The sequence below is a fragment of the Cibotium barometz genome, chromosome 34 (genome assembly GCF_041138505.1).
Source record: "Cibotium barometz isolate CiBa-2024 chromosome 34, ASM4113850v1, whole genome shotgun sequence".
In the NCBI taxonomy this organism is placed as follows: Eukaryota; Viridiplantae; Streptophyta; class Polypodiopsida; order Cyatheales; family Cibotiaceae; genus Cibotium; species Cibotium barometz.
In genome coordinates, this window is record NC_141079.1 from 308,821 (window position 1) to 323,426 (window position 14,606).

At 46.2% G+C, this 14,606-nt stretch overlaps 1 protein-coding gene across 3 annotated transcripts in view; it reads right to left on the minus strand.

The window, feature by feature from the left end:
• The window catches only part of LOC147618582 (histone deacetylase 19-like), an 87,183-nt gene that overhangs the window by 3,283 nt on the left and 69,294 nt on the right, over window positions 1–14,606 (minus strand). The gene's annotated exons all lie outside the window — the stretch shown is intronic.

Here is a 14,606-nt window from a genome sequence, read left to right on the forward strand (position 1 = left end):
CCATGGCATCCCTCTCACGGTTCTAGGATCAGACAGGAATCCAGCTCTCATTTTCTCAATCGGATGCCACGGATCATCGGCTTCCATGAGCACCGTTAGCACATCGACTCCCCTTCGTAGGTAACCCGAGGCAAGTCCTCGAGACTATGGCTCTCAAAGAGCCGACCCCCAGTGAGCGGAAGTCCTTTACCTCTGAGAGCCCCACCACAGCGCTGAGAGCGCCCCACCACCCCCTTTTTTCACTACTCGGCGATGACAGATACAAATGCATGTGATTTTGACATTACTCCTGCTTCAGCAGATCACTTGTCCTCCCACGACATCACCTTGCTTCCTCGGAGACTATTGCAGGCGACTCTGTGACAGCTTCCAACCTCGAAAGGTCACTCTGTTCCTCACATGCACCATGCACTGAGGTGCAGTGTGACACGCTGGCTCATCAATAGTGCTATACTTATACAGAAATTTAGTACCTTTTTTAGGAATATTTGTTGTACGCCATGATCCCATTGTGAGCCCCAGGCCGGGACATGTCAGGCACGAGTTATGTAGGTCAGTGTCCTGGCCTTAGATGTCAGGATCAGTCCCTCAACCCACTTGGAGAACAAGCATTTAGGTCATATCAGGATTAGGGCATGCTAAGTCAGTTCATTAGGTGCATACATAAAGCATACAACAGCATGTAAGCTTAGGTGTGTGGGCCAGCCCATGGGGCAGACATTGCATGGGTTTATGGGCCAACCCATTTTCCAGCCAGCATAAGCAACATAGAGTAGCAGTCAGCCAGCAATAGGAAAGCGGATATAAATTCTTGCAGCATTTAATGCTATTTTTGCAGTAATCGTTGGCATTAATACTAGCCAACAGCAGTTTGAGCCACCGACCAGCAGTAATCGTTGGCATTAATACTAGCCAACAGCAGTTTGAGCCACCGACCAGCAGCCTGTAGACAATATAAAAGCAACCCCACATCTCTTGCCTAATCCATCTCATAAATCATTCTTTCAGGCATAGAAACAGTGTGGATATGAGTGCCAAAAGACCTTGGTCTTTTGCATGCATAATTATCAGCCAAGCACCTAGTGCTTCAATCCATAGGCAGCCCTGAAGTTTGCTTCAGCAGTCAGTCTTCAGTAGTGCATCTCCCTCAGCACATCTGGTTGTGCATAAGGCTATGCGAAGTGGCTTCAAACTGCTTGATGGTTCAGCAGACGTCCGATCTACAACATCCTTATGTTTGCAGTCTCTATCAGTCAATTCTCAGTAAGTTCCTTGCATTGTAACAGTTCTCCAAAGTAATGAAGCAAATACTCCTGCTTGCAGAAGGGGGCCCTTCAACGGGTATATTGTGACCCAATCTAGTGTCATCTCTCTCTCTCTCTCTCTCTCTCTCTCTCACACACACACACACTCCACCGCCATCGAGCTACCTTTCCATGTGACATAGCTGAGGGAGACCTCTCGTTCATACTCGTCAGCCCCATGCTTGAAATTTTGGAGAGTGGTATACCATCTACTCGGAGCTGAGGTTGCTCCCATGTTTTTATGTTCTCAGTATTCCATGACAAGTTTCCATGGACAGTTTTGTATCACCCCAGTGAGATAGCTATATTTATGTTTTCATTCTGTTTTATTTTCCATTCCATGATGAGATATATGCCATGGACATTATTGTATCGCTTTGGTCTCATAGGCCCATTGTCTTTAGTAGACGCTTAATATATCTTGATTTAGAGTCCTCTCATCAGCTAGCCATGGAGGGAGTCCACACAAAGACAGATTACTGACTTCTTTAGAGGGACTACCCGGGAGGAGAGACAGCCAACAGCCCAGCAGCAAGCACCCCGAGGGACTCTAGTTGAGAGAGCTATCCAGTTGGGCAAATCCAGACTCCCGGGGGTTCGCGGATCCTCACATCGGAGACAGTGCCTACACCGGAGGATTCAGAGCATCATTGCGAGGCATCGGGCTCGTCCGACTAGGCATCTCACTATGGCAAATATCCAGGCCATCCGGCAGAGACCCATGCTAGAGCTCCTAGGATGATTACCACTCCGGCCATATACTGTTGTACTCACTGTCACTTTTGTACTCCCCCATATTCATGTATTCATGTATCCATGTATCCATGTACTCATGTACCCCATTTTGACTAGTAGCATTAGCTTCCCACTCTCCCTAGTTGCTGCTTCCGGATGCTCCCTACTGATGTATTGTAGGGCTAGATACTTACCTTCAGTTCTTTCTTTCCTTTTCTAGACAGTGTATCAGATGTCACATGGTTGTAACTTTAGTCTCATAGGTCACTTTGACCTTTTGAAGACGTTAATATAACATTTCATTTCTCTCTCTCTCTCTCTCCTCGTCGTTCACCCCGTTTCGTCTCTGCTCGCCTAGTCGCCGACCCCCCGTTCACCCAGTCGCCGACCCCCCCGTTTCGTCTCTGCTCGCCCAGTCGCCGACCCCCCATTCACCCAGTCACCAACCCCCCCGTTTCGTCTCTGCTCGCCCAGTCGCCGACCCCTCCGTTTCGTCTCTACTCGCCGTTCACCCCGTTTTGTCTCTGCTCGCCCAGTCGCCGATCCCACGTTCACCCAAGTCGCCGACCCCCCCGTTTCGTCTCCGCTACCCACCGTTGCTCAGGCCCCCAAGGCAGCAACATAACTCTCCCCTGCACCTGTAGTAGCGGAGCATCTTGTAGGTCGCATTTTTTGAGTCTCCCCCAAAGGGGAGAGGGTACCCTTGAGGGGAGACTCATTCCACTAACAGCCCTCTCCTTTATCAGCAGCAACACATGGGAAGTAAGAAGTCTTTTGCCTCAGTCACCGCTTCACAATTACCGCCCATTCCTCCACCCATGAGCAAGCCGACACCATGGGAAGCCTACCTCATGCAAGAACTGAAGAAACTCCAAGGAGAATAACAGCACTGAAACACGAGACTATCAAGAAAGATGAACAAATCAACGAACTGAAAGTGCAAGTGCAAGCCATGAAGACGAAGCAAGAGGAAGCACGAGAAGGACCCATACCTACAACACTACAAACAGAAACGACAAACCATGTTTCAAAGGTAAATTCAGTAAACTCACAAGATTTTGTTAAAGAAATCATATCAGCAGTCAAAGAAAAGGAACAAATGGAAAGTAACAAAAAGGTAATCAGAGTCGGTGGTCTTCCTCAAGGCTGGGATAGGACAGACATAGCTCAAGAGCTTCGAGAAGACTACATATTAGATACAGATGTACTTACAACACAACTGAGCAAAGTAGTCCCCTTCGTGGACTTAGGAGACCCTATCTCTATTATAGTAAAGGGTACACAGGCAACAATCTCCTATATGGACAACAATGAGAAAATAGCAGTGATGAAGCAAACAAGGTCTCTCCAAGGGACGAAGGTATGGATAGCTGATGAACTCACCCCGCTACAACTCAAGAACAGATCGGCAGAGCTGAATAAAGTTAAAGAAGCAAGAAAGAATGGCAAATGGGCAATATACAGAGAAGGACAAGCAATCATTAAAGAATTCCGTACCCCACCCCCCTCAAGAGCAAATCCATCCATGGATGAAATATAGCTATTTTTATTTTGAACCTCAATTTCGAACTAGATGCAATAGAACCCATTGTAATTTAAACTCTTAAGAGTCTTAAGAGTTCATTTTGAGTTTTTTTTTTTCAGTTCTATGCCTCTTTGGCATCGATACCCAGAGTGGAATGTAAATGGATGTACCTGATCTGTCCCATAGGTCGGATTCGGCCTCCCGTGGACATTAATATAACTCTCTCTCTCTCTCTCTCTCTCTCTCTCTCTCTCTCTCTCTTTTCAGCTCTACCTCCTGTGTATAAAAGATTAAAGTGGATTGCTTCATGCTTCCTGCATAAAGTTATAAAGATCTTGTTGTGCAATACACGATCTAGCCAGTTGCATGCTACATCAGAGCTTCTGGTTGTGAAGCAGCTTGACTACCTAAGTGAGAAAATCTGTGAATGGTAAAACTAAGGTCAAGAAAACCCACCCAGCCATTCACCATCTCAAGAGAAGAAAAAAGAAGTTACCAAGAAGGCATCACTGCAGAAGAAAGTGTCCATGAAGACACCACTGCAAAAGAAAGTATCCTCGAAGACAAGAAAAGAAGAAAAGTTTCCGCAAAGCGCAAATATAGTCCTTCAAGAGCTAATGGAGCAAAACAGGTTACTAAAGCTACGGCTACAACAAGCAAAAGAAACAGAAACAACAAAGAAGAAGGGAACTTGATGAGGCACAACAGATAGAGGAAGCCAAACGTAAGGTGGCCGAGGACCGATGCCAAGCAAAACGCGCGGCGTTGGAATACCAACATAAGCTAGATTAGGAAGCCATGCAACTCCAACATCAGCAGTTGCTAGATACCATACAAGACAATCTTATGGCAACTCTTCCCAAAATGGCACCTGGTCCTAGTACCTCGTCCACTACATCAACCACCCTCATACAAGCTCAACCAAATTTCAGTAGGTATGATGGTAATTGTGATCATTCGGCAGTTACACAATATATACACCAATTTATTGCATAGTTTCCTTTAGCTAAAGTTTTAGATCCACAAGACAGTCCATCTAACGGCTCCACACCTCAAGGGAGAAGCCGTTACTTGATGGCAGCATTGATCAGGTTTCCATACAGCCCTAACCACAAGCACAAAGCATGATGCACAACATATAGGAGACCTTTGTGTCGGACCTCAAAGCAAGATTCCTTCCATCCCAATACATGACCAATTTGAAGAATTGAGTTTTACAAACTCTCCCAAAATGGATCGCCAATATTGAAACCGATCCAACAACTTTAAAACCACAAATTTGAAATGGACAACTTAATACAACTTGAAATTAAATGAAATGAAATGGAAAGATGGACACCAGCACTGGGGCCGGAACGGGCTGACCCCCCCTCAATATATGATATATTTATTGGGAGTATTTAATGAATACAATGCTCCATGGGTTCCAAGAACCAGATAATGTCCATGTACATATGAAAACAGTACCAAACAAGTAGGCTCGAATTTCGATGTAGAAGCTCGAAGCAAAACGACCACTAGTGTGGTCCAATCGCTACGGTCCTGTGCTTTCACTGGACTCCGCGGAGAGCGCCTCACTGGTGTTCCGAGACCACGCACAAACAGGCGCTCTCGTACCAACGCCTGGCTCTCCCGATCTCAGCACCTTTGGACCGAGGTTCGCCAATATAGCTTGGACAACCCGGCACCGAACGGGTGTTGGCCGAGCGGGATGAATCCTTTATCAAATTTAAACATAAAATACTTTATTCAAATCTGAAAGTCACTTACTTGTGGATGGCTGATAGAAAATCCATACTAGTGGTGTTCGTGTAGAAGATGAAGCCACCCTTGTTGAAGAAACAGTTGCCTTGTGGTGAACCACCAAGACAAGAATCACCGCAAAAGACCACAGCCGCCTGCTGTGAGAGAAGGAGCACAACTTACTGGTGGTGGACAATGTCCTGGAAGCAAGATGCCATTTGTTGGTGATGCACACGCAGCCTGCAGGTGTTGGACACACACAGCCAGTTGCTTTGGTGGGCTGCGTAGAAGGAAGGAGATGCAGTCGCCTGAGGGTAGAGGAAAGGGCAGCCTGTCAGAAGCCGCCTGTGAGAGCAGCCACAGCAGTGCCTTGTGGAGGTGGCCCACGTCTGAGAGCAGTGGAGAAAGGCAGCACAGCCTGTAGGAGCAGCCGCCTGTGGAAGTAACGTGCAGCCTGCAGGAGAACTCACGCAGAGGAAAGGGCAGCGCCTCTTGCTAGTGTTCAGTCGCCTGTGGGAGCAGAGACAGCACGCTGTAGTTAGGAACAGCCGCCTCTGTGCTGCTGTAGTGACCTGACTGCAGTGTACAGCCGCCTGGTTATGACCTGAAGAGGAGATGGCCTAGCAGCCGGCTGTAGCAGAGCAGAAACGTAGGTGGCAGCTGTCCGCAACGTTGGAAGAGATGGCCCCTCTTGAGAGCATGCGCTTGTTGCAAACGTGGGAGAGGCTAGTGAAGCGCACAACCGCCTGGGAGAACATGCGATGGAGTAATCTGAAGAAAGCGTGGAAAATGAACGCCCAGCTCTCCTTCACGAAGGGTGATGGCTTTTTTTTTTATAAAATGAAAGTGGAGTTAACTTTGTGATACCCATGTTTGCATGTGGGTGGGGAGTTTGGGTAGGTGCCCATGCCCACCCCCACACTCACTTAAAGTGGGGCTCCCCACCTTGGCCCCTAAGTGGGTGCCCAAAGGGGGTGCCCACTTTTAAATAAATGTGAACACCTAACCTTATAAAATAAGAGGTTAGAGATAAAATAATAAAAACAACATGTGCAACATACTTACCACCTGTTCAAATGCACCAAAACTCGTCAGAATACAGAGCAGACTTCACGACTCACTGGCAGGCCTCCCCGCTCAGTAAGTAACACGTCAAGCAGGCAAACACACAAATACATGTCATGCGAAAACAGTTTCAAACGTGCAAAATATGTGTGCATGTGCAAATAGTAACATGGACATATCTCCCGTTCATGGAACAAGTAAAAACATAAAATCTTGGTCTTCCTATGGAGTGACAGTCCCATAGGTAAGACACAGTTCCAGGCACGAGTCTCCCTATGGTGTGACAGTCCCATAGGCAAAACACGGCACGAATACTGGCTCTTCCATGGCGTGACAATCCCATGGATCGAACACAGTCCAGGTCATACACGGGTGGCACTGGTCTGGCTCCCGTCCATACGACACCATCCTGCTAACACACGGGTGGCACCAGTCTGGCTCCCGTCCATGTCAGCAAAATACTGGCCTCTTCACACGAGACACCGGCCTGGCCTCAAGTGAACGAGACGCAAAAACTGGAGATGGACCAAATGGTCGGCCAATTGGTGACATCTCCCCCCCGGGCTTCTAAAGAGTTGACCTCAACTGAAAAGCCTCAAGATATGCCTGCAACAACTGTGGATAATCTGCAAAATAATCCTCATTTACCCACTTGGCATCAATAGGCAAATAATTTTTAAACTTCACAAGGTATCTCCTGGAAAGCTTTCCTGCAGGTAGCTTTCTCTCCTTGTGAAAAACAATCTGTTCTGGCTGGAGGATCTCCTCAAGCTCTTCAATCTCTGGGGGATCTTCTGTGACAGGCTCATCAGGATCTGGCCCCACATATTTCCGAAATAGACTCACATGAAAAGCATTGTGAATCTTCCAATGGCTAGGTAGAGCAAGCCTGTAGGACACTTCATTGATCTTCTGAATCACCTTGAAGGGTCCATAATAGCGAGGAGAAAGCTTAGGATATGATCCTTCTCGTCCTGGCCTCTTCCGAAGCCTAGCCTTCTCAAATTTCAGCAATACCCAATCACCTTCTTTGACTTCCATGTCCCTTCTATGCTTGTCAGCAGCCATTTTATGCTTATCATGAGATCTTGCAATGGCTGCGCACCTGACCAAAGGCAACATCCAAGTCACGAACATATTCATCAGCTGCAAAAATCTCATCCTTAGTACGAAGGATGGGTGGCAATACCACTCTGCCATAAATAATCTCAAACGGAGTCTTTCCTGTGGAAGCATGGATTGTATTGTTGTAGGCAAACTCAACAAGTGGAAGATACTTCTCCCATGCACTCTTTTGATCTGCTACATAACACTTCAACAAATCCAACACGGCTGAATTTGCAGCTTCACTTTGGCCATCCGTTTGGGGATGATAAGCTGATGAAAACTCAAGCTTAGTACCCATATTATCAAACAAAGCCCTCCAAAATAGGCTTGTAGTCCTGGGATCTCTATCCCCAACAATGGATTTAGGCATACCATGATGCTTGAAAATATTAGCAAGAAAAAGCTTTACCATATGATCAGCTTTGATGGTTTTCTTGACAGGCAAGAAGTGAGCTTGCTTGCTAAACCTGTCCACAATAGTCCAAATAGCATCATTCCCATGCTGGGATCTAGGCAAATCCATAATAAAATCCATCGTGATACTTTCCCAAGGTTGCGAGGAAATAGGCAATGACTGAAGCAAACCTGGAGGCTTTTGCCTATCAAATTTCACCTTTTGGCAAGTAATACATGCACGCACATAAGCCTCAATGTCTTTACGCATGCTCGGCCAAAAGAAATACCTCTGAATCATGCGAGTAGTAGGCATAATACCTCTATGACCAGCATAAGGTGGAGCGTGACATTCGTCCATAACCTTTGGACGCAAATCCTTCACCACACATAGGCAATTATCCTTCATAAGATAACCCTCGTTGATAACATAAGAGGCATGTGAATGACCAGCCATCAAATCAGTCCATATATGGCAAAAATCAGTATCCAAATGATGCAAATCTCTCATAGCAGATAAGTCTCCATGAGAGGCCACTGAGACTGCAGCAACATAAGGCCTCCTAGATAGTGCATCGGCCACCACATTTTTCTTTCCTGGGGTATGCACAATCTGAAAATGAAACATGGAAAGAAAATTTACCTTTCTCATCTACTTCTCTGAAAGCTTGGTTTGAGATAGAAAGTATCTCAAGCTTTGATGATCTGTCTTGACTACAAATTCAGCCCCAAGAAGATAATGTTTCCAAATCTTTAAGGCGTGAATTACAGCCAAGAGCTCTTTCTCATAGATATCCATATGAAGCTCAGCATCATGCAAACGACGGCTCTCGTATGCAACTGCATGCCCTTCTTGATTTAGGACAGCTCCTATGCAATCACCACAAGCATCACATTCAACCACGAATGACTTGTGCAAGTCAAGAACAATCAATACTGGACCACATATGATCGCATGCTTGAGCTGCAAGAAAGCATCCTGTTCCTTTGAAGTCCATTTGAAAGCAGTTTTCTTCTTCGTGAGATCATGTAGAGGAGTGGCAATCATAGCAAAATGCCTTATAAAACGCCTGTAATACGAACATAATCCCAGAAAACTACGTACTTGATGTACGTTTTGCAATTCGGGCCAATTCCGAATAGTCTCTATCTTTGCAGGATCCATTGTAACTCCATCCTTGGATACAATATGTCCCAGATAATGAATCTCTGAAAGGAAAAACTCACTTTTCTTGGCATTGACGAAAAGTTTATGCTTTCGCAACTCTTCGAACACTGTGACCAAATGAGTTCTGTGTTCCTGCTCATTCTTGGAGAAAACCAAGATATCATCAAAGAAGACTCCCGTAAACTTGCGATGGGGTCGGAATATCCTATCCATCATACGATTAAAGGTAGCAGGAGCATTGGTGAGACCAAAAGGCATTACCAACAATTCATATAATCCGAAGGCTGTCCTGAATGCAGTCTTATGGACATCTTGTGGCACCACTCGGATCTGGTGATAACCACTCTTCAAATCAAGTCTGCTAAAGCAAGCCGAACCATCAAGCTTATCCAAGATATCATCAATACGTGGAATAGGAAATCTGTTCTTGATGGTAAGCTTGTTCAAAGCTCTATAGTCTACACACATACGGAATGATCCGTCCTTCTTTTGAACAAGAAGCACAGGAGAGCAGTAAGGTGAGGAACTGGGTTGAACCAAACCTTTCTCTAAAAGCTCGTTTACCTGCTTCATAATTTCTTCTTGTTGTGAAGCACTCACTCGGTATGCGGGTTTGTTAGGTGGAGAACTACCTGGCACAAGATCTATACGGTGATCTTCGGGCCTTTGGGGAGGTAATTCACCTGGCAATGAGTCAGCAAAACAATCGTTGAATGCATTAAGAAAATTCAGCCTATCATTAGACATAGCATCCACATTTTGATGATTTGGCACAAGACTATCACGCACAAAAACCAAGTACGCTGAAAGACTCTTTTTCATTGCTTTATTAATTTGGATGTGTGATACAACTGGGATAGAATCCCCTTCTTTGCCAGCATCAATAAAATGCATGCGGCCTTTATGCATAAAAGAAATCATATTGGACTTGTAGTCTTTGCGGGGCTCAAGCCTATGGTGCCACGGCTTGCCCAACAATACATCACATCCATTCAGTGGAGCAACTAGAAAATGCTCATTATCAAGGTAGCCCTGGATATGGATACGCAACTTCCCAATCAAAGGGGTAACCTGCACCTCTTTACCAATAAATGCAGCTTCGGCTTCAATCTGAGGTCCCATGTTTTCAACCTCAATACCCAATGCAGCTGCCATTTGCATAGAGATGAAATTGTCAGTTGCACAATCATCAAACATGAAGAGTGCGGGCTGATCCTTGATTTGCCCCCAAGCCTTGCAAACCATACGCTCTTTTGCATCATGACCTGTATTACCTTGCACATCAGGAACTGCATGTACATTAGCTTTGGTGTGCTTGTCCTCGTGCTTTGATTTGCGATCTGGGCATTGCCGAAACATGTGGTCTTTGCTACCACAAGAAAAGCATTTTCCATCCTTGGCATATTGCTCTCTTTGCTCCGGAGTTAATCCAAATTTGTTCTTTCTTGGGCCCTGTTCTTTGGATGTGTTATTTTCAGCTTTACCACCCTTGTAAGGCTCCCGGAAGTTCTTTTTAGGTGCTGTCCACCCTTTTGCTGATTTGGGACAGCCTTGTCCTTCCCCTTGGAACCTCCTTGATCCTGCTTGATCTTGAGCACCAATTGCTCCGTAGCAAGGGCAGAAGCTGTGAGTTGTTGCAACGTATGTTTCAGATGCAATTCAATACCCGATCTATATGCCGGTTGCAGTCCAGAACGAAACTTCCTCTTTCTTTCATCCTCTGTGATTTGCATGAAGGGAGTCACTTCCAGCAACACTTTCCAGAATTTGTTAACATACTGTTGCACACTCTCATTATCTTTTTGCTCCAACCTGTCCCACTTTTGAGGGAGAGTTTACTCTGCATTGGGTGGCAAGAACTGAGCATAAAATCTATCCTTGAATTCCTTCCAAGTGGAGATGGGATCTTTGGTGATCTTTTCAGTGATCCACCAATGAGCAGCAGTCCCTTTCAAAAACATGTTAGCATGGCGCACCTTTGACTTTTCTGTAAAGTCCTCATCGCTAAAAGCAATGTCGAACTGTGCCACAAACGCTAACACCTTAGAAGCATCATGTTCACCATGAAAGACATCAAATTTGACAGATTTATCACCTGCTTTGAATTCCTTGAGCTTCCTGGCATGAGGCTCATGGTCTTCTCTTTTTCTTTTCCCCTTATCCAACGGGGTAGCCCTGTCTGCATGGGCTCCATGGGCCGTCATAGAAGCTTCATGGGGCACGGTGGCATGTGCTCCACGAACTCGAAACTCAGATGCATGTGACTTACCTGCATATGGCATTGTCTCTCCATGAGACAACTCAGAAGGCAAATTTTTTCTGGAAGTAGACCTGTCACCGTGAGATACATATCTTGCATGCATGTGACTTTCATGCCCTCCATGAGCACTGGCATACATATATCTATCAGGCTTAGTGCCTTGGGGAGAGGATGCATGTCGAGAGGTGACAGTCACCTCTTCCTTTTGCATAAAAGATTTCAGCCTTTGGGATGCGGGATCTCCATGCTTCAAACGAGGTGGATTTCTGAATTTCAGCTCTCCGTCATCCCCCTCTTTGATATCACCTTTGCGAAGGAGATAGGCAAGTGCCAACTCCCTTGGTTTCTTGCCCACTTCACGAGCCATTGATTCAAAGGTTACATCAACCATAGCATCAACCTTCCTCGCTTCAATAGCACTTTGCAGATGTGGATCTTCATGCAAGAACTTTAACTCTTGCTCTTGAGCCTGCAAAAGTTTTCTCATATGTTCCATTTCAGCCCTCATAGCATTAGGCTCTTGTTCAAGCATAACTGTCTTTCCTGGAGACAGTTGACCCTTGGATTCACTATCAATAACCCTTTCAAGGGGCTTGTGTCTTCCTCGCACGGCATCAGACCCACGAGAAGCACTAGATGGACCCCTCGAATTTGGTACTTCCAAAGGGTTGCCTTGGCTGTCCATTGTGTTCAAAGTTTGCTAAAAGCGGGATGTCCAGTACACAGGTTCGTTTCCCCACTAGGAAGAGGGAAACAACCGTGCTCTGATACCAATGAAACCGATCCCGTCAAGTGGGAAAGACTCCGTTGGACACCCACACGCTTAATAGCACAACTTTAAAACCACAAATTTGAAATGGACAACTTAATACAACTTGAAATTAAATGAAATGAAATGGAAAGATGGACACCAGCACTGGGGCCGGAACGGGCTGACCCCCCCTCAATATATGATATATTTATTGGGAGTATTTAATGAATACAATGCTCCATGGGTTCCAAGAACCAGATAATGTCCATGTACATATGAAAACAGTACCAAACAAGTAGGCTCGAATTTCGATGTAGAAGCTCGAAGCAACACGGCCACTAGTGTGGTCCAATCGCTACGGTCCTGTGCTTTCACTGGACTCCGCGGAGAGCGCCTCACTGGTGTTCCGAGACCACGCACAAACAGGCGCTCTCGTACTAACGCCTGGCTCTCCCGATCTCAGCACCTTTGGACCGAGGTTCGCCAATATAGCTTGGACAACCCGGCACCGAACGGGTGTTGGCCGAGCGGGATGAATCCTTTATCAGATTTAAACATAAAATACTTTATTCAAATCTGAAAGTCACTTACTTGTGGATGGCTGATAGAAAATCCATACTAGTGGTGTTCGTGTAGAAGATGAAGCCACCCTTGTTGAAGAAACAGTTGCCTTGTGGTGAACCACCAAGACAAGAATCACCGCAAAAGACCACAGCCGCCTGCTGTGAGAGAAGGAGCACAACTTACTGGTGGTGGACAATGTCCTGGAAGCAAGATGCCATTTGTTGGTGATGCACACGCAGCCTGCAGGTGTTGGACACACACAGCCAGTTGCTTTGGTGGGCTGCGTAGAAGGAAGGAGATGCAGTCGCCTGAGGGTAGAGGAAAGGGCAGCCTGTCAGAAGCCGCCTGTGAGAGCAGCCACAGCAGTGCCTTGTGGAGGTGGCCCACGTCTGAGAGCAGTGGAGAAAGGCAGCGCAGCCTGTAGGAGCAGCCGCCTGTGGAAGTAACGTGCAGCCTGCAGGAGAACTCACGCAGAGGAAAGGGCAGCGCCTCTTGCTGGTGTTCAGTCGCCTGTGGGAGCAGAGACAGCACGCTGTAGTTAGGAACAGCCGCCTCTGTGCTGCTGTAGTGACCTGACTGCAGTGTACAGCCGCCTGGTTATGACCTGAAGAGGAGATGGCCTAGCAGCCGGCTGTAGCAGAGCAGAAACGTAGGTGGCAGCCGTCCGCAACGTTGGAAGAGATGGCCCCTCTTGAGAGCATGCGCTTGTTGCAAATGTGGGAGAGGCTAGTGAAGCGCACAACCGCCTGGGAGAACATGCGATGGAGTAATCTGAAGAAAGCGTGGAAAATGAACGCCCAGCTCTCCTTCACGAAGGGTGATGGCTTTTTTTTTTTATAAAATGAAAGTGGAGTTAACTTTGTAATGTTCTAGTTCCCCCCTTCACACCTAGGGATGTCCACACATCTTTAACTCTGTCCGAGCACCCCCCATGTGAATTATTCAATATTCTGACTCTGCAACCACCATGCCCACACTTGTGCTGTTCCATTTTCACAGGGCCATGACATACCCCCCTCTTGAAAAATGGCAAGCGTCCTCGATTGCATTCTGGTGATGCAGCAAAATATCCAAAGTGAAATATACAATATGGCAAGATCAACATCCCAATCTCTCTAAGCCATGCACATGTAACATCATTCACTGCAAACCAATGGCGTAGTAATAGTCCAAGTTGTATACCACTGTGAACTATACATATCCACAAAATCTAATGTGACTAGTACACATATATCATAGAAGTCCCATAAACACATGTACTGTCAGCCTCAGTACCTTCGGGTGAGATAAAAACTGCACCAAGCGACCTCTAGATGTCATCTGAGCCTGTCTGTATCAAGGGAGTGGAGGTGCTACCCCCCTCTTGAGCATCAGGTAATGCTCCAGACCCATGCTCTGCTGAACCTGAATGAGCCACAACAAGAGTCGGCTCTACCTCAAAGGCATCGAGATAAAGCTGCAAAACCTGAGGTGAATCTGTTAAGTCACCTTCCTCCAACCACTTCGCATCCATCGGTGAATAGTTCTTAAACTTCACAAGATAGCGACGGGAAACTTTACCTCGTACCTTCCTTTCTTTATGTGCCAGTATCTGCTCTGGAATCAGAACCTCATCAAGTTCCTCAACTTCCGGCTGAGCCTCATCTGATACATCCTCAGGCACATCCCCACAGAAAGGTCTAAGGAGACTCACGTGAAAAGCATTGTGAATCCTCCAGTGATCTGGTAGCTTCAAGCGATAGGCTACCTCACCAATCTTTTCCAATACCTGAAAAGGCCCATAATAACGCATGCTCAATTTAGGGAATAAGCGCTCTTTACCCTTCATCTTCTTGAGTCTAGCCTTTTCAAAGCGCAAAAGAACCCAATCACCCAATGCAAACTGTAAATCACGCCTGTGACGGTCTGCGGCTTTCTTTTGCTTCTGCTGAGTTTTCTAGAGTGCCAACTTAACTCTCCGATAAGCTTCATCCAAACTCTCCACATACTGA